This window comes from Bombina bombina, chromosome 5, assembly GCF_027579735.1.
Source record: "Bombina bombina isolate aBomBom1 chromosome 5, aBomBom1.pri, whole genome shotgun sequence".
NCBI classification, from domain to species: Eukaryota; Metazoa; Chordata; class Amphibia; order Anura; family Bombinatoridae; genus Bombina; species Bombina bombina.
Genome location: NC_069503.1, coordinates 179,054,568 through 179,074,567, shown reverse-complemented (window position 1 = coordinate 179,074,567; position 20,000 = coordinate 179,054,568). Strand labels below are relative to the sequence as shown.

General features: G+C 37.6%; 1 protein-coding gene across 1 annotated transcript in view; it reads right to left on the bottom strand.

Moving 5' to 3' along the window:
* The window catches only part of GALNT11 (polypeptide N-acetylgalactosaminyltransferase 11), a 114,311-nt gene that overhangs the window by 83,249 nt on the left and 11,062 nt on the right, over positions 1-20,000 (bottom strand). The gene's annotated exons all lie outside the window — the stretch shown is intronic.

The window sequence follows — 20,000 nt, the reverse complement described above, 5'->3', positions numbered from 1 at the left end:
GTATGTGTTTACCTTTCAATTAGATGTTTATTTTCACCTAAGGTTTCTGAAAAAGTTTTCCAAAACGTTTTTCTTTAAAATTTACCTATGTGTCTAAAGATTTACCAATGTGTTTAAAAATTTAGGTATTTATTCTCTCTATTGTCAGTATAGGATTCTACTATATTTAAGTCTCATGATCATTAGGAGACAGACTGGCAATTATAGACCTACTATAGGATAGAGTGATAACATGGATTGTATTAGTATTGAACTTACAGGTGGATAAGATACACGAAGTAAAGTATTTTGAATATTATGATGTCAATTAGGTAACATACTGCATATGATGTTTTTAAATGCATTTTTATTTTTACATAGATATACCCGGGTAGCACACAGTCACCAAATAGAGGGCTCCCTAGCAACAGGCGGCGTATGTATATATATATATATATATATATATATATATATATATATATATATATATATATATATACACATATACATATACATATATACACACACACACACATACACACACACATTTGCACAATACATTTATTATATACTGTGCCCCAATTCCCAGCTATTGTAACTTTGCTTTGTCAGTTGTGGGTTTTCCCAATTCAGAGGATTGGAAGCGGACATTGCAGACTTCAAAAGCATAACCCTATTGCATATTCGTCCCTAAGGGATTTTAGCATGACGTGATAACATACTGCAAAACAATGCTGTTTTTACTAACAAAATGACAGTGGCAAACCTTCTCTACTCCAGTAACATGTCTGGATTCATGCATTCAAATACGGCAAATGATGGGGGGCCATTAAAAATAATTTGCAACAAACACATTAATCTATTTGGAACATTTTCACACCGAGTCTATGTTAAAACCCAAATGTTTCTTTCATGATGCATACATTTTTAATTTACATCAATTGTCAATGCGGTTTCATTTTCTTGGTATGCTTTATTAAAGGAGCAGCAATGCAATACAGGGAGCTAGATAAACCCAATCTTTAAACCAATTACAAGAAGCATATATTTACAGCCACCAATCAGTAGCTAGCTCCTGAGCCTACCTAGATCTGCTTTTCAACAAAGCAAATTAGATGAGAGAAGTAAATCAGGAAGTTGTTTCATATTGTATGCTCTATCTGTATCATGAAAGAACTTTTTGGGGTTTCATATCCAGATTTCATATCTAAATTCTTTCATTCTTGTACATTATTTGTCCTCTATTGGACATCTATTAACAATTGACATAAAGAAAACTCCATATTTACAGCTACTACAACCAAGCATCCTGCTGAACTTACCGGCTTTGCTACTTGATTGCTTACCAGATTTCAAACCACCTGAAATAATAATTGTAAGGGTTCGATTTATTAATGTGCGAGCGGACATGATACGATGTAGTGTATCATGTCCACCGCACACCGAATTGCTTGTGCAATGCCGCCCCCTGCAGAATCTCGGCCGCTAGCAGGTGGTTTCAATCAACCCGATCTTATAGGATCGGGCAGATTGAAGACCACAGCCTCAGAGGCAGCAGACAAGTTATGAAGCAGCGGTCTTTAGACCGCTGCTTCATAACTACTGTTTCCGTCGGAAAGAGGGGCATCAATCTTCATTCAGAGCTTAATAATTCGGCCCCAAAGTCCTTATACTCTTGTTACGGTGAGAAAAGTGAAGTTGAGTGTATAATTAAATATTGGGAGTTAATGTCCTAAAATCACTTGTTTTACCTTGTGTTAATTTTTTTTGATCACATTTTAACTTTGGTGGGGTTTGTGGTAAATGTTAGTGGGCTTGTGCTAAGCTTCTCTAAACAATTGAGTGTGTGATTAGGGATAGTAAAGTCCAATTTAAACATTTGTGATTCAGATAGGGCATGTCATTTTAAACAGCTTTCTAATTTACTTTTATCATCAAATTTGTTTTGTTCTCTTTGTATTCTTAGTTAAAAGCTAAACCTAGGTAGGCCCATATGCTAATGTCTAAGCCCTTGACGGCAGCCCCTTATTTGAATGCATTTGACAGTTTTTCACAGCTAGAAGGCATTAGTTCATACGTTTCATATAAATAGCATTGTGCTCATGCACATGGAGTTATTTAAGAGTCGGCACTAATTGCCTGAAATGCAAATCTGTCAAAATATCTGAAATAAGGGGGCAGTCTGCAGAAGCTTATATACAAGGTAATAACAGAGGTAAAAAAGTAAATTTCTATAACAGTGTTGGTTATGCAAAACTGGAGAATGGTAAATAAGGGATTATCTATATTTTAAACAATACAAATTTTGGGGTTTAGTATCTCTTTAACATAGGGAGTGCCGTAGCTTAGAAAATTCTTACAGGCTGTGACTGAGGAATTAAGGGCACCCAGTGGATGGTTAGAAGAGTGTTTAGCAACAAGTACAAAGCTAATGAAGCGCACGGTTTACATCCGAGTTGAAGCGCACACTGCATACAAGTGTATGGGATGGGCATTACAGTATCTGACCACCCACTTATAAGATTAGGAACAACAACAAAAAAAAAAAAGATTATTAAAAAATGTAAGCTTACCTGATAAATTTCTTTCTTTCTGGACATGGAGAGTCCACAACTTCATTCCAATTACTAGTGAGATATTCAACTCCTGGCCAGCAGGAAGAGATAAAAAGAGCACCCCAGCAAAGCTGTTAAGTAACTTCCCTTACCCATAACCCCCAGTCATTCAGCCGAAGGAAAATAGAAAAAGAAAAAACACAAGGGTAAAAATGGTGCCTGAGAGGTACTAAAAAAAAAAAAACCTGACACATTATAATTAAAAAGAGAGCGTGGTTGTGGACTCTCCATGTCCGGAAAGAAAGAAATGTATCAGGTAAGCATAAATTTTGTTTTCATTCCTATAACATGGAGAGTCCAAGATGTCATTCCAATTACTAGTGGGAACCAATTCCCAAGCTAGAGGACAAGGAATGAACAGGGAGGGAGAACAAGGCAGGAGGACCTAAACAGAAGGCACCACTGCTTGAAGAACCTTTCTCCCAAAAAATAGGCCTCAGTCGAGGCAAAATAAATCAAATTTGTAGAATTTGGAAAGAGTATGCAAAGAGGTCCATGTGGCCGCCTTGCAAATCTTTTCCACAGAAGCTTCATCTGTGAAAGCCCTAGTGGAATGAGCTGTAGTTCTCTCAGGAGGCTGCTGTCTAGCAGTCTCATAAGCAAAACAAATCATACTTCTTAACCAGAGGGAAAGAGTAGTAGACGTGGCCTTCTGACCCTTACGCACAACAAACAGGGCAGAAGAGAGACGAAAATCTTTAGTAGCCTGCACGTAAAATTGTAGAACACACACAACATCCAAGTTATGCAAAAGACGTTCCTTATGAGAAGGAGGATTAGGCCAAAAAGAAGGAACAACAAATTTCCTGATTAATGTTTCGATCCGACACTACCTTATAGAGAAAAACCCAATTAAGCACGAAGGACCGCATTATCTGTGTGAAAGAAAAGGAACAGGAAATCACACTGCAGAGCCGAAATTCTGAAACTCTGCGAGCGGAAGAAATAGCAAGGAGAAACAAAACCTTCCAAGATAACAAGTTATAGCAACAACATGCATCGGCTCAAACAGAGCCTGTTGCAAAACTTGAAGTTAAGACTCCAAGGAGGTGTAAAAGGTTTAAACACAGGTATGATTCTGACCAATGACCTGAACAAGAGCTTTAACGTCTGATAAATCTGTCAGACGTCTGACCAAAAGAATAGACAGTGCATAAATCTGACCCTTCAGAGTAATGACTGACAAACCTTTCTCCAGGCCAACCTGAAGAAAAGATAAAATACTGGTAAATCCTCACCAGGCTGCAGGAGAAACCCTAGATTTGCACCAATAAAGATATTTACATTATACCTTATAGAAAATCTTGTGAGTAACAGGTTTGCGAGCCTGAAGCATAGCTCAATGACCGCTTCAGAAAAACCTCGCCCAGACGGAACTAGGCGTACAATCTCCAAGCAGTCAGCTTCAGAAAATCCAGATTAGGATGGAGGAAAGGACCCTGATTAGAAGGTCCTTCCTCAGAGGTAACCTCCAAGGAGGAAGAGATGACATTCTTACCAGATCCGCAAACCAGATCCTGAGAAGCCATGCAGGAGCTATTAGAATTACTGATGCTCTCGCTATTTAGATACGAGCAATGACTCGTGGAAGGAGAGCAAACTGAGGAAACCGGTAAGCCAGAGAGAAAAAGTCTAAGGAACCGCTAGAGGATCCATTAGAGTGGCCTGAGGACCTAGAACCATACCTTGGAAACCTGACGTTTTGACAAGACGCCATCAGATTCAAGTGCGAAACCCCTCGCCTGAGGGTTTTCATTGAGAACACTTCCGGATGGAGAGCCCACTCCCGGGGAATAAAGGTCTGTCTTTTTAAAAATTCTGCATCCCAGTTGTCCACCCCTAGAATGTGGATAGCAGATAGACAAATGTGAGCTACCGCCCACCGCAGAAAGAGAGTCACCTCCTTCATAGCCAAGGAACTTTGATTTCCTCCCTAGAGGATGATGAAACTACTGAGGAGATGATGACCAACTGAAAAAAGGATAAACCGGACAAAGGATAATTGAGGCTAAGTAGTCAAGACATTGAAGATTGTCCTCAACTCTAAGATTATTATCTGGAAGAGAAGACTCCTCCCGAGTCCACTGACCCTGAGCCCCAAACTGCTACCCAGTCTGGACAGCTGGCGACCGTGGTCTAACCGACCAGGAAGGTCTCAGGAAGCATGTGCACCGAGACAGATGGTCCTGAGAATCCATCATAAGAGAGAGAGGCTCCTTTAGGTGATCCAGATCTATCCTCTGCGAGAGATCTGAGAGGTCTCCGTCCCATAGTCTGAGAAAGCAAAATAAAAGATGTAGACAAGAAAAACGAATAATGTCCATGGAAGCAGTCATTAAACCATTACTGACACACAGATGGACGGCCAGAGAACTGAAAAAAAAAATATATATCAAGTTATCTGGCACCAAAGAACTCTATTCCTGTATCACCTTCCATATATATATCTATATCTACACAAATATATCTTATATCCTGAATTTGACATGGTTCATGAACAACACGTTACAAATAGAAGAAATTCCTTCCCTGACAAGGGAAAAAATAGATTATTGATCAAAGAACACTAAAGAATTTGGAATGTTACAAGAATAATGTCACAAAAATTAGAAATTCTTTTCCCAAGAAGGAAAAAAAAAAAAAAAAAAAAAAAAAAGTATATTAAGAGTTCAAAAACACTAAATAATTAAAATGTTACATGAACAATACATGTCACAATATTCAAAATTCCTTCCCTGTGACGGGAAAAAATATATTAGTGTTCAGAACACATTAAAAATTCGGAATTGTACATGAACAAAACCTGTCACAAATCCTGAAATTCTTTCCCTAAGAAAGGAAAAAATATATTAGTGTTCAAAAAACACTAAAGTATCTAGAAAGGAACACGAACAATACATGTCACAAATATTAACAATTCCTTGCCTGTGAAGGGAAAAAAATATATACATGTTCAAAGAACACTAAATAATTTGGAGATAAAAGTCCCAAATTTTAGAAATTCTTCAGTGTAGAAGAGAAAAATTATACAGAAATCACATCTAGCCCTTGGAAGGGCCTTGTAAGAGCAACCTACTTACTGCAATGTAGAAGCAGTAAAATAAAAAAAAGATACAGAAAACATTAGACACCACAAGGTGGCATACAACATATTCCAAAAAACGTCTGCCCAAATGCATTAAGGGCCCATCAAAGACGCATTTTAAAAAGGTCTTTTTTACCCCAATAGGCTCATACAATTAGTCTTAAATCCAGGAATTTGTCATGCCCCTATAGGGTCTAGTATCCCAGAGACTGTCCAGAGTCACTAGAGGGCATATCTAGAGATTTAGAAAGGCTCCCCTTTATAAATTCCATAGTAAACTAGGAAAAATGGAATAACAAATTCCTCTCAGATGTTGAAAATGAATCATAGATGTAATAACATCAAAGCACATGGCGCCAAATACCAAGGAATAACGGTATAACAGATATTCTTAGAACAGGGAAATAAATATATGTCTTGAAAGGAAGATTTTTTTTAATTTTAACTCCCTTGTTTACATTTTAAGCAAGATTAGGAGTAAACATAAAAAGGACCCTGAAGTCCACAGAGACGCCACAGGACCAGAGCTCACCTAGTTTGTTGAAATTAGGATCAGCTTATACAGCCAGTAGGAATGTTCATATAGAGAATACTCCCCATAAAATGTGACATAAAATTGTACATAAAAATAAAGGATAGCTGCAAATAACAGTATTCCTATTCACATAATGTCAGTACCGACAATGTATGCATTGAAAAGATTGAGTACATTGTTCTCCTAACATACATTGAATTAGGGAAAACATAAGTACGCACTCTTAAACACTAAAAGGGGGTGGACTCCTCTATTTAGAGAAGAGACAGGCAAAATGGTGTATTAACAGATTCACTGCTGAATTGCCACCTCCCTGAAGCCTATTAAGGCTAATTCATAGACGCTATAAAGAGTTAGTAGCTCCGCAGAAGGGATATTAACCCTCCCATACTGTAACAAGCCCACAAGTAACAATTACAAGGGGACCTTCGTAAACTCCTAAGGAAAGATTACCTCCTAGGAATACTCAGCGTGTAAACTCCAGAACATCTATTAGCAGGAGACGCCATTACTGTTGAAGAGCGCTGAAATGAGGCAAAAAGACTCAGCTAAAACAAGCGCTCAGATCGCACTACACATTGCAATCAGATCCAAAATAGCGTCCTATACGCCGTCAGCGGATCCTGAGAGGAGCAGAAAAAAAGTTATAACACTCAAACTGCTCAAAAGCTACTAAGCATCCCACAGCACAAAAGCTGCGGGAAGCGTCCGCCAACAATGGCGGGTACCCTCTGGAATGGGAATAAAATACCCGTCATGATGAGGAGAAAGTCTGACAGGCATCACATGACATGTAACAGGCAGTAACGGCCATTGCCTATATGGCAAACAGGCGCTAACTTATTGCGCCATAAAAATTATCGAACCCTCTAATCAAAGGAGGGAATTAGGCAGTACATATTGTCCCCCTTAGACAAAGGAAGGAATTAGGCAGTACATACTGTGCCCCTTAGACAAAAAAGGGAATTAGGTCTTACATATTGTCCCCCTTAGACAAAGGAGGGAATTAGGCAATATACACTGTGCCCCTTAGACAGAGGAAGGAATTAGGCAGTACATACTGTGCCCCTTAGACAAAGGAGGGAATTAGGTAATGAATACTGTGCCCCTTAGACAAAGGAGGGAACACATTAAACATCCGTGAAAAACAAACCGTAAAGGGAAAGAGGGGAATAGCAGCTTATCCACAAAAGTCATATCCCACACCCATCAAGACTGGGTTTAGCTAGATCTGCCCGGCAATGGAAGCAGCAATTCCCTTCTTACAGGCATAAAGCCACAGCTGCTCAGCCGCAAATATCCCACAGTGGATACATAAATAAAATGAGTTACCTTCTGAGGGTAGTAGTTATCAGGTTCCATTATGTCCCTGAATTTTCCTCCTTCTCTTAAGAAATATAAATGAAAAGGCTTACCCTCAGGAAAATTCTACTGCGGAGCAGGCACAGCAGCTGCAGGTCTGATAGCCTCACTTGACCGCCAACTGGGACCTATAGACAGAGAAAGAGCAGAGTAAACAACCATGGCTTTCTATCAAAGTGGTAGCACAAATGTTAGAAATAAAGCAAAGACAACCTTGCCGCTTTCTAACTGCTAAAAGCCACCATTACTAAAGAAATTGACATGGACACAGCATAGCCCCAAATCCTTGCTTGCAGGGAAAAGTACCCATTATAGGATTAAATATCTTCAGACACCGACTTCGCACATCCTCCATTAACAACAGCAAAGAGAATGACTGGGGGTTATGGGTAAGGGAAGTTATGCTTAACAGCTTTGCTGGGGTGCTCTTTGCCTCCTCCTGCTGGCCAGGAGTTGACTATCCCACTAGTAATTGGAATGACGTTGTGGACTCTCCATGTCACAGGAAAGAAATAAAAAAACATTAACATGACCGTGCTGCTTTTTAATGGACATTACAAACTTTAAGATGGTAATATAAAATGATAAATAGCCTATACAAAAAGATGTTTGCAATATACTTTCATTATTTATTTTATCCACTTTAACTGTAATTCCATTCTGAAATTGTGAGCTTTTCAGTTCCTGTTAGAAATGGAAGTGCAGAACACGGTTATATTCCACACACACACACACACAGGGCCATTGGCTGTACACTCTAGTGACCTATTTATAACTGTCCCTAATTAGCCACAGCAGAGAAGGTGACCTAAATTAAAACATAGCAGAACACTGTTATATTCAACACAGCCATTGGCTGCACACTCCAGTGACCTATTTATAACTGTCCCTAATTGGCCACAGCAGAGAAGGTAACCTAGGTTACAACATGGCAGCTCCCATTGTTTTATAGACACTAAAACTTTACACTTGTTTTTGTCATGATATTCTCAGACATTTTTTTTTATTTCAATGCATAATTCTATCTAGCATTTACTATAAAGATTCAAAAAACAAGTAGAACGGTTCCTTATAAAAATATATACAAAGTTTATTTCAGCTTTAAAAAATCAATCCACCTCGTAGCTAAAATAGGCTAAGAAATGGTCTTACGAGTTTCGGCGCGAGTCTTAATCATAGACCATACCGCAACTGTGTGCTATAAACCCTTTAATAAAACCAGGTGAATCATTGCTATTGGATAAAACAAAACACGCCTATTTTACACTTTAAAACACATTCACAAAGTAATATAATACATCAAAAAAGATTTAGGTTATATATGAATACAAGATAAGTGCAGGGATAAATACAATGACAGGAATCTCTAATATTAAGAATATACTGTGATATAGATACAAACAACATATTATACATGTAGATTGGATATTAGAGGATATAATGTTCATAAACAGCACATATGACCTAGATATTTCTATGCATTATATATCTATAGCTAATTCATGAGTAAAACTAAATTATCCCGTAGTATGAAGTATGTCACATGTACTCAATCTTATAAGTTTACTAAATATTGCAAAGTGTTACTACGTGTAATTACACTTTTACATAAATGTCAAAGAGATTCTCATATAGAGAGGAAAACTCCTTCATAATGCTCCGATGATTAAAAGACAGGGGAACATCTGTTAATTGTAACAGATAAGGTAAGGTAATACTGTGTCAGTATATATACTCTATTCCCAGTAATTCATAATATCCATGTCAGAGTTATAACCCCATGGTATCTGGGTCCTTAATTTATGAATCCAGTATACCTCTTGCTTGCAGAGTGTACAGAATTTATTTCCACCCCTAGAATAATTCCCAATCTGTTCTATAATTGACAAAGAAAAAGAATTTGTATTTTGGGCGTGCTTATCTATGAAATGTTTAGAGAGAGCTGAACATTGTATGTTTTTAATATATAAGAGAGATGTTCTCTTATACGCGTATGTCTCTAGGGGTCATTCCGACCACACTCATTTGTTCTTTGCATAAATGTTTTGTAGATGATCTATTTATAGATCCCATAAAGTTTTTTTTTTTTTTTTTTTTAAATGTATAGTTTTGCTTATTTTTAAATAACATTGCTCTGATTTTCAGAATTCTAACCAAGCCCCAAAGTTTTATGTGAATACTGTCGCTACTTACTCCAGCTTGCTCCTGTTTGTGTAAAGGGTCTTTTCATATGCAAAAAAAGGGGGAAGTGTCTTATTTCCCACTTGCAGTAGGCTTTCCAACTACCTTTTCAATAGAGCTAAACTGAGAGCTTCTAAGTAAGTTTTTAAACAGTTTTATACTGATTTTTATATCAGTATCTGTGCATCTTATTCTTTATAGTAGTTTCTATTAAATGCAGTTATATGAAAATGAGTGTATACTGTCCCTTTAAGTATACTACAAATTTTGAGGTGCAATTCGTGCAACCCCTAGTTTCAAACATTTTACCAGTAGAATGAGACCCAAACTGATCTGTAATGTTAATAAAGTCACATGCCTTACATTTTTAACTCCCACATTTGTATGTACCTTTATGTTTCAACCAAGAGCTAGCTGATGGTGTAGATTTTAACATACTGGGAGAGAGGATACTTTGTAGGCTTGGACCCTTAGAATACACAAATCTACAACCTTTATTAATGATAGTTTTTAGGATATCATCTCCGTAGACTATGGGAAGGTATTTTTTTTATTATTGCACATATATCTTTATACTGGTTAGAGTATTGCGTTATATATTACCTGGATATCCTCTAGCATGCAACCTCTTTTTTAATGCTGTACTCTACTTATCGCAAACTTCAATACTTGTCATTTGGCTATTCCACCGAAAACATGCTTTGGGTGATTGCTAGCCGCATGTAATAAAGTATTACCTGAGATTGGTTTACGATAAAGCAGAGTACCGATTTTATGTTCCCCTTCATTTCATTTAAGTGTAATGTCTAGGAATTTAATCTCTTTTTTATTTCAATCATGGGTGAATGTTATACCACAGTCCGATTTATATAGATACTGAACAAAACATTTTGCATCATCCTCTGTTTTATTCCAAATTATAACAAGATCATCTATAAATATTTTATATAGACAGATCCCCTGTAAATATGGGTTACTATCTCCATAGACTGTTTTTTTTCCCAAAAAATTTTTTTTTTTTTTTTTTTTTTTTCCCTTGTATTGGGATTTTTTTTTAAAAGTTTTACCAGTATCTAGGCATGTGGTGCAGACCCATACAATAGAAATTACTTTTTATTTATGAGAAGACAAAGTGACATAAAATAATATCACTTTAACAAAGACTGGGATTTCAGCACTCTTTTAGAAATAAATGACGCAACACTCACATGATATAGTATCAAACTAGTGGGTTTATTACGTGTCAGATATACCCAGTAGACTACGAACTTGACTTATAGAATATAGTAATCAACACACAAAATACAGTACAGTGAATATAAAAATTAATTCCATATCTTCTAGAATTCCTCCTAGAACATAGCAGGACCGGTCCCAATATCAACCACACCTCTGCAGAGGTGAACCTGTATAGTTAGTAAAGGATAAATATATTTAGACTTAAATAAGTCAGCAAGTCTTATTAAGTTTGGGTAAGTGAGTCCAGACTTATATATATCCTTTCTAGCTAAACGTGGTATTCAGAAAAGGTTTAAACGTACAAATTAATAACGTGCATATATAATAATATTGCACTAGCATATGTCTATATATTCAATAACAGTTTAACATAGATCAATATAGTACAACACAACTGAAAAACCACTATTATGTTTCACATTGCAATAGGAGCTAGCATAAGAGTATCAGAGATGAAGCTGCTAAAGATGGAAAGACAGCTTTTTTCCTTAAGTATAACTCAATTTGTTTAAAGCTGAATTTCCTTGCTCAAAGCTGTTGTTACTGCGAGGTAAAGTCGTGCATGCATATAGGAGCCAAGCATAGAGTTGTATCAGTAGATTAGAAAGTTCACCAAACCAGGTTGGGAAAGCTGTTGTTACTGCAGTGTAAAAGCATGCATGCAATAAAGGCCAAGCGTGGAGGTGTGTCAATATGTTAGAAAGTTCACCAAACCAGGTTGGGATATCGACACTACACAGCTGGGAGGTTTAAGGCAGTCAATGAAGCAAAGAAAATTGTAGCCAAAATTTAACTTGAAAGCAAAGACAGCAAATAATGTAGCGGAAAAGGTACAGGAGGATACTTATGTTACTATACTGTACCCCTCTGTCGACTGCACCTTTTCCTATAAGATTGACAGTCTCTTCAAGCGTTCTGTGCCAAGACCTTCATATTTTCGATGGATGAGAAAATCTTTTGTTTCTTTCTCTGCTCCTTTTTACTTGAAGAGCAACTCACGGGCTTCCTTGCTTGCCTTCTTGTAACGGATAGTTTACTCAAAGCATAAAGCCTCCTTTGATCCACGGCTGGGCATTCAGCTTTCAAACTTGCCGCTTCTCGAGAACAGCTTACTCGGACGCTAGCTCGTTCAGCGTGGTAGATCACATGGGTCCGGTCAGCCAATAGCCGACGCGCGTTTCACCCCCTCGTCATAGAGAGATAGACGGGGCTTCCTCAGGGCATGTTTCACGGACTTGTAATGCATTTACTTTATACGGTAGCACAAAGTAGAACCGCCCATAGGTAAAGGTGAAAGTTTAAAAATTATATAAACATCATACACAAATTCACTAGTTAACTCGCAATTGTGTTAGTTTAAATGTTGCTAATAAAAGATGGACTTTCTTGGGACAGCTTTAAGAATCACCATAATTAGAGGAAACAGAACTTATATGTATTGGACACTACAAGCCACATGCAATCCAATTATTGCAGATAGCTTGCCATATCCAATTTTTCATTCATTCCGCCTTTACCAGTGGTAGATTAACCTAAAATGCATCCAAGTGAAGACAATAAAACATTTGGTCTACTTAACTTTTATCTTGGCGGAAGAGCAGAGTTTAAACTGTTGAGATAGGATAGGATCATTGAGTCATTTCATCAAATAATTAAATTAGTTTCTAAAAGCTTCAAATGGCACTGTGTGAAAAAATAGCCCCCTCTTATCACTCATCAAATAAATGACTTGCAGAACAAATGTTTTCAAAGTAATCTTAAGAGGAGACATTTAGTCTATTCAAACAGTAATTTCAAAGAAAATGGTAAAAGTTTATAGCTTGAGATAGGATGAATCATAAAAGTCATTTCAAAACATCCTTTACCCCATACAATAAATAGAGACGTAAATGTCTAAAACTGTTAATTTAAAGCCTAATGAGATGCTCGCAATCTCAAGGAAATGGAAATTAGCATGATGAAGGCTCAGAGGTACATGCCTATACATGGGTTTCCTGCCAAAGTAAGGAGTCATTCTGTCTGGGATACAGGCATATTAAGGAAATTATGGCTTTTGACAGCTTCCTGTTAAATGACCCCCTGTGAGCTATATACACATGTTACAGTTAAACTATTTTAAATTCAACTTTTGATACAGCCTACATGATTATAAAATAAAACAAAATATATAACAATGTTTTATCTGCTGTATTTTGTATGAATACATGTGTGTGTGTGTGTGTATTAATATATATATATATATATATATATATATATATATATATATATATATATATATATATATATATATACATACATACATAAACACACACACATACACACACACACACATATATTCAGACAACATATATGAATATAGAAATTTGGGAGATTGTCTAATTTTCTACTATTACATGAGTATTCGCTAAGCTTGATAGGTGACTATTATAGTCGGTCTAAAATGTTTAACTATGTCAGAATAATAACCTCTGTATCTCTTTATTTTTTTCAGACATATAACAAGATGTCCTATGAATATGAACCATAGACAAGATTCATGCATTCAGGATTTATTAGAAATATGAAATATATTAGATTCCTCTTGAAATCCAATGCAATGTCAGGATACTGAATGCTATTGTTAAATGGACTTTACATGCTATTAATTTTGGAACAGTTAGACCGCCTGACACTGTGGAATGGGAAAACAGTCTGTGGAATGGGAAAACAGTCTGACAAAGGTCCCTGCGAGGACCGAAACGTTGACTGAACCTATGAACTAATAAAAGTACTATTTGCTTATTAAGACCTGTGAGTGCCTCTTCCTTTTGAGAAGTTTCTACCTATTCACCATAGAGTGCACCCAGGCACATACCACTAACAGTGAGTGCTGTTATATATATATATATATATATAGTCCTATTGTTTAACTAAGCCCTGTTAAAATTGTATTGCTTGAATGTTAGCAGCTAAATATCTTGTAATCTCATTGTGTTAACTGAATGAAATTCTATTGTCAATAAGGTAAACTTTTATGAACTTTGCATAGCATATTTTAATAGTTTTTAAACGTGTATAATATTGATTCATATTCTGGTTCCTACAAATATATTTCAATGTGTTCATAGATATTAACTAATAATAAAGAATTCAGGAATTTATATAAATTTTATGGTTTTTGGTATATGCATATTTTATTGGGTTTTTAGTTTAAAGGATAATTATTAAATATATTGTGTTATAACCCTGCCATATACGGACAAGAAAGTATTTGATCGCATTTAGGCCTAGATGGTGGGGTATCGTAGAGTACAAAGACACTACGTCCACTGTCAGTCAACTGTGGGTACTCCTCCATTCAAAATTGTTTAGCATATTTATTATATGTGTGGTATCCTTAACAAAACTTGGAAGCTTACTCACAATTAGCTGTAGTATATCATCAAGCCATTCACAGAGTGGTTCCAGGAGGGAGCCATTTCCAGACACTATAGGTCGACCTTTAATATTATCTAGCCCCTTGTGAGTCTTTGGTAGATGGTAAAAGATTGGGGTATGTGGATGTTCTACCATAAGATAGTCAAATGTATTTCTATCAATATATTCATACCCCAAATCTGTGTCTAAAATCTGAGATAACTTATTCTTAAATAAATGGCTTGGATTACTTTTTAAATGAGTATAAGTTTTAGTGTCTAGTATTTGACGTTTTGCTTCTGCCACATACGAATTTCTATCGCATACCACAATATTACCGCCTTTGTCGGATCTTTTTATGACCAGATCTTGATTATCCTGTAATCGTGTAAGAGCTTCTCTATCTTTGTATGTTAAATTCAATCTCTTTTGCTAACATTTGCTTTTTAATGTTTCTAATCTTCAACTACTCATCTGTGAAATAGTTCAAGGATTTTACTCCTGGTCTGTAATGGGTAAAATTCGGATTTACATTTATACCCTACATGTTGTGTAATACCTGCATCTGTGATACTTGGGTTACTTTCCTGTTCTAAGTTTTCCAATAGAGTTATAGCTTTTACTTCTTCAAAGCTAAGTGTGTCACTTGTTGCTATATGATTTTCTTTTTCGTTACTACTGTATGAACTATTCTTTTCATGAAAATGTTTCTTAAGTGTAAGACCTCTAACAAATTTGTTCAGGTCAAGGATAGTACGAAACATATTGAAGTTGTTGGAGGGGTAAAAGCTTAGGCTATAACTTAGGACTTTAATATCTACTTGTGATAACTGGTATGTAGATATATTGATAACTGTGATCTTTCACTGATGGATCATATTTTTCGGTCTTATATATTGTGTTTTTACTGATTTTATTTCCCTCAGTATCTGCTCTGTCTTCCTCCTCTCTGAGTAGCGCCCTTTTCGACTGCTTTTGCTTTGTGTTGTCACCCTCCCTTTAGTTGCTGTGTGGCCTCGTAAAACGAATGCTTTTGCCCCTAACTGTGTCTTCTCTGACCCTCCTGCCTGAGGCTCATTAAATAATGTGTTGCTTGGTACACTCATACTTGTAGCCTGTATGTTATGTGTTATCTGCAATTCATCCCCAGACTGTTCTTTCTCTTGTCCTGAATGTGCACTCTCCTCATCTGTAGTCTCAAAGTCTGTGTCACTAAAAGTAACCTTTTTGTTATTCTTATTATTTTTAAAAGGTACTCCCTTGTCTATTTTGTTTCCCATTCTTTTTATTTCCAGATCCATTATTATTTCCCTTAGTGTATTCTCTGCACCTTCTATTCTTTCTACGCCATATATACACCTGGTTGTTAGAATAATCATTAGAATCTCTTAGATATTTAGAATGTTTTGTTTGAATAATATCTTTCTTAGCTACTTCGACTATCTCTTGGGATTATGGTGAACATAGTAGGATATTCAATAGTCTTTATAGGTATTCATGTCACTTTGCAATTTCAATATTTGGTCTCTCAGGACAATTAATTGAGTTTCTTTATATTGGATTAGGAGCAACATAAGTCTTAAAGAACATTCTGTGAGAACGCTGTTCTACTCAGCTATAAACTTTTTGTCATCCGTTTCAAAAGATGGATATTTTTGAATGCGCATGCCCCTAGGGACCATTTCCAGCAAACAATACTTATTCAGAATCCATCTGTCTAGTTTAATTTGCTGTTCCTTCATTTTTAGTGTTTCCATTCTCTCAAATAGGTCACTTAGTTTGGTTTCGATCGTATCTTGTCCAAACAGATCTAACTCAAGATGGTCCAAGTCTGTATCATGTAATTTCAATAAGAAATATTCCTTGCTTACATCGTCATCATCTGTATCCATATTGTGAATATGCTAACGAGGTGGATATAAATATGCGTGCTTACTATGTAGTAAATACAACAGTTGTATACACATATTTGCATCGGCGGCTGTAGGGTTAATATATGAGTGTGTGGAGTGAGACACTGGGGATCAAATGCTGTGGTAAGTCCCTAGAGGGAAGTTCAATACAGGCAAAAAATAAGTGCAGGACACATACCAGGTATAGATCTCAATCCAAGTCCCAGAAACGCCAACAATCTTTATCCCCAAACAAATTAGGTACCGACCTTTTCATGCAGCTTGTTTTACCGCTGAGCTATTTCTTTCCGTCTGCTCCCTTCTTGCTGGCGGATATTTTCTTCCACTTTACCAGCTTGCCGGGGATTTACTCCGATGATTAAAAGACAGGGGAACATCTGTTAGTTGTAACAGATAAGGTAAGGTAATAATGTGTTCAGTATACATATTCCCAGTAATTTATAATATCCATGTCAGAGTTATAACCCCTTGGTATCTGGGTCCGTAATTTATAAATCCAGTATACCTCTTGCTTGCAGAGTGTACAGAATGTATTTCACCCCTAGGATGATTCCCAATCTGTTCTATAATTGAGGTCTCCGTTGTTCTTTTACGGATCCATAGCTGTAAGAGGTTTGGATTGTTTATCGCCAAAGGAGTGGGAGGAGTTGACAAGCCGAGATGGGCGTGAGGTGTAATGGAATTAACCCCCCTGGCGAGTCCCCGGCAAGCTGGTAAAGTGGAAGAAAATGGAAAGCAAAAAGAGCAGACACTCCCCCTCCCCTGCATATAAAAAGACCCTTTACATAGACAGGAGCAAGGTGACTACGGGGGGGGGGGCTTGATTAGGAGTCTGAAAATCAGCACGTTATTTAAACGTAAGCAAAACTATACATTGTTTAAAAAAAAAAAAAAAAAAAATACCCTGTATGGACTTTATAAAATGGATCATCTACAAAACATTTAGGCAAAGAATAATCTAGTGTACAATGTCCCTTTATAGTCTTTAAATGGTAACAAACTGTAGGATAATGTGGTGTTTATCTCTATCTTTCACATATGTTTTCATTACTTGAATTGCTGTTAATGGTCAGGTCTGTAGCTATTTCTTAAGAATAAGGCATAGTTACCCAGGAACACTGGTGTCATATTAATGGCTCACAGAGAACAGCTGTCTTTGTAATGTCCGACAATCTATTGTGTAATATGTTTGCCATATGCTTCTCAGCTGCTGTGCAGCTTTAGTAATCTACACAAATCAACAGAACTAAAGCTATTCGAGTGACGTGTACTGAGGAATTTTCCCAAAGCATTCTTTGCTAAGTTTAAATAATATTATAAATAACTAATATGGTAATTGTAACTTCACATTTAAAAAAGAGACTAACAGATCTAGCAAATCATTTGTACTTTTGGTAAAAGAACAAAAACAAAAAAAAAAAAAAAGTCAGCGAGAGCTTAAGAAAAACAGAATTTATGCTTACCTGATAAATTACTTTCTCCAACGGTGTGTCCGGTCCACGGCGTCATCCATAACTTGTGGGAATATTCTCTTCCCCAACAGGAAATGGCAAAGAGCACAGCAAAAGCTGTCCATATAGTCCCTCCTAGGCTCCGCCCACCCCAGTCATTCGACCGACTGACAGGAGAAAAAAAAGGAGAAACCATAGGGTGCCGTGGTGACTGTAGTTAAAGAAAGAAATTTATCAAACCTGATTAAAAAACCAGGGCGGGCCGTGGACCGGACACACAGTTGGAGAAAGTAATTTATCAGGTAAGCATAAATTCTGTTTTCTCCAACATTGGTGTGTCCGGTCCACGGCGTCATCAATAACTTGTGGGAACCAATACCAAAGCTTTAGGACACGGATGAAGGGAGGGAGCCAATCAGGTTACCTAAACAGAAGGCACCACGGCTTGCAAAACCTCTCTCCCAAAAATAGCCTCCGAAGAAGCAAAAGTATCAAATTTGTAGAATTTGGCAAAAGTGTGCAGGGACGACCAAGTCGCTGCCTTACATATCTGATCAACAGAAGCCTCGTTCTTGAAGGCCCATGTGGAAGCCACAGCCCTAGTAGAGTGAGCTGTGATTCGTTCGGGAGGCTGCCGTCCGGCAGTCCCGTAAGCCAATCGGATGATGCTTTTCAGCCAAAAGGAAAGAGGTAGCAGTAGCTTTTTGACCTCTCCTCTTGCCAGAATAAATGATAAACAGAGACGACGTTTGTCTGAAATCCTTTGTTGCTTCTAAATAGAACTTTAAAGCACGTACTACATCTAAATTATGTAACAAACGTTCCTTCTTTGAAACTGGATTCGGACACAAAGAAGGCACAACTATTTCCTGGTTAATATTCTTGTTGGAAACAACCTTTGGAAGGAAACCAGGTTTAGTACGCAAAACAACCTTATCTGAATGGAACACCAGATAGGGCGGATTACACTGCAGAGCAGATAACTCAGAAACTCTTCTAGCAGAAGAAATAGCAACCAAAAACAGAAATTTTCAAGATAACATTTTGATATCTATGGAATGTAGAGGTTCAAACGGAACCCCTTGAAGAACTGAAAGAACTAAATTCAGACTCCAGGGAGGAGTCAAAGGTCTGTAAACAGGCTTGATCCTGACCAAAGCCTGAACAAAAGCTTGAACATCTGGCACAGCTGCCAGTCTTTAGTGTAACAAGACAGATAAAGCAGAAATCTGTCCCTTTAGAGAACTCGCTGATAATCCCTTATCCAAACCTTCTTGGAGAAAGGAAAGGATCCTAGGAATTTTAAACTTACTCCATGAGAATCCCTTGGATTCACACCAACAGATATATCTTTTCCATATTTTATGGTAAATTTTTCTAGTTACAGGTTTTCTGGCTTGTACCAGAGAATCTATCACAGAATCCGAAAACCCACGCTTAGATAAGATCAAGCGTTCAATTTCCAAGCCGTCAGCTGGAGAGAAACTAGATTTGGATGTTCGAATGGACCCTGTACTAGAAGATCCTGTCTCAAAGGTAGCTTCCATGGTGGAGCCGATGACATATTCACCAGGTCTGCATACCAAGTCCTGCGTGGCCACGCAGGAGCTATCAAAATCACCTAGGCCCTCTCCTGTTTGATCCTGGCTACCAGCCTGGGAACGAGAGGAAACGGTGGAAACACATAAGCTAGGTTGAAGGTCCAAGGCGCTACTAATGCATCCACTAGAGTCGCCTTGGGATCCCTGGATCTGGACCCGTAGCAAGGAACCTTGAAGTTCTGACGAGACGCCATCAGATCCATGTCTGGAATGCCCCATAATTGGGTCAACTGGGCAAAAATCTCCGGGTGGAGTTCCCACTCCCCCGGATGGAATGTCTGACGACTCAGGTAATCCGCCTCCCAGTTTTCCACTCCTGGGATGTGGATCGCAGATAGGTGGCAGGAGTGATCCTCCGCCCATTTTATGATTTTGGTCACTTCTCTCATCGCCAGGGAACTCCTTGTTCCCCCCTGATGGTTGATGTAAGCAACAGTCGTCATGTTGTCTGATTGGAATCTTATGAATCTGGCCTTTGCTAGTTGAGGCAAAGCCCTGAGAGTATTGAATATCGCTCTCAGTTCCAGGATGTTTATCGGGAGAAGAGACTCTTCCCGAGACCATAGACCCTGAGCTTTCAGGGAGTCCCAGACCGCGCCCCAGCCCACTAGACTGGCGTCGGTCGTGACGATGATCCACTCTG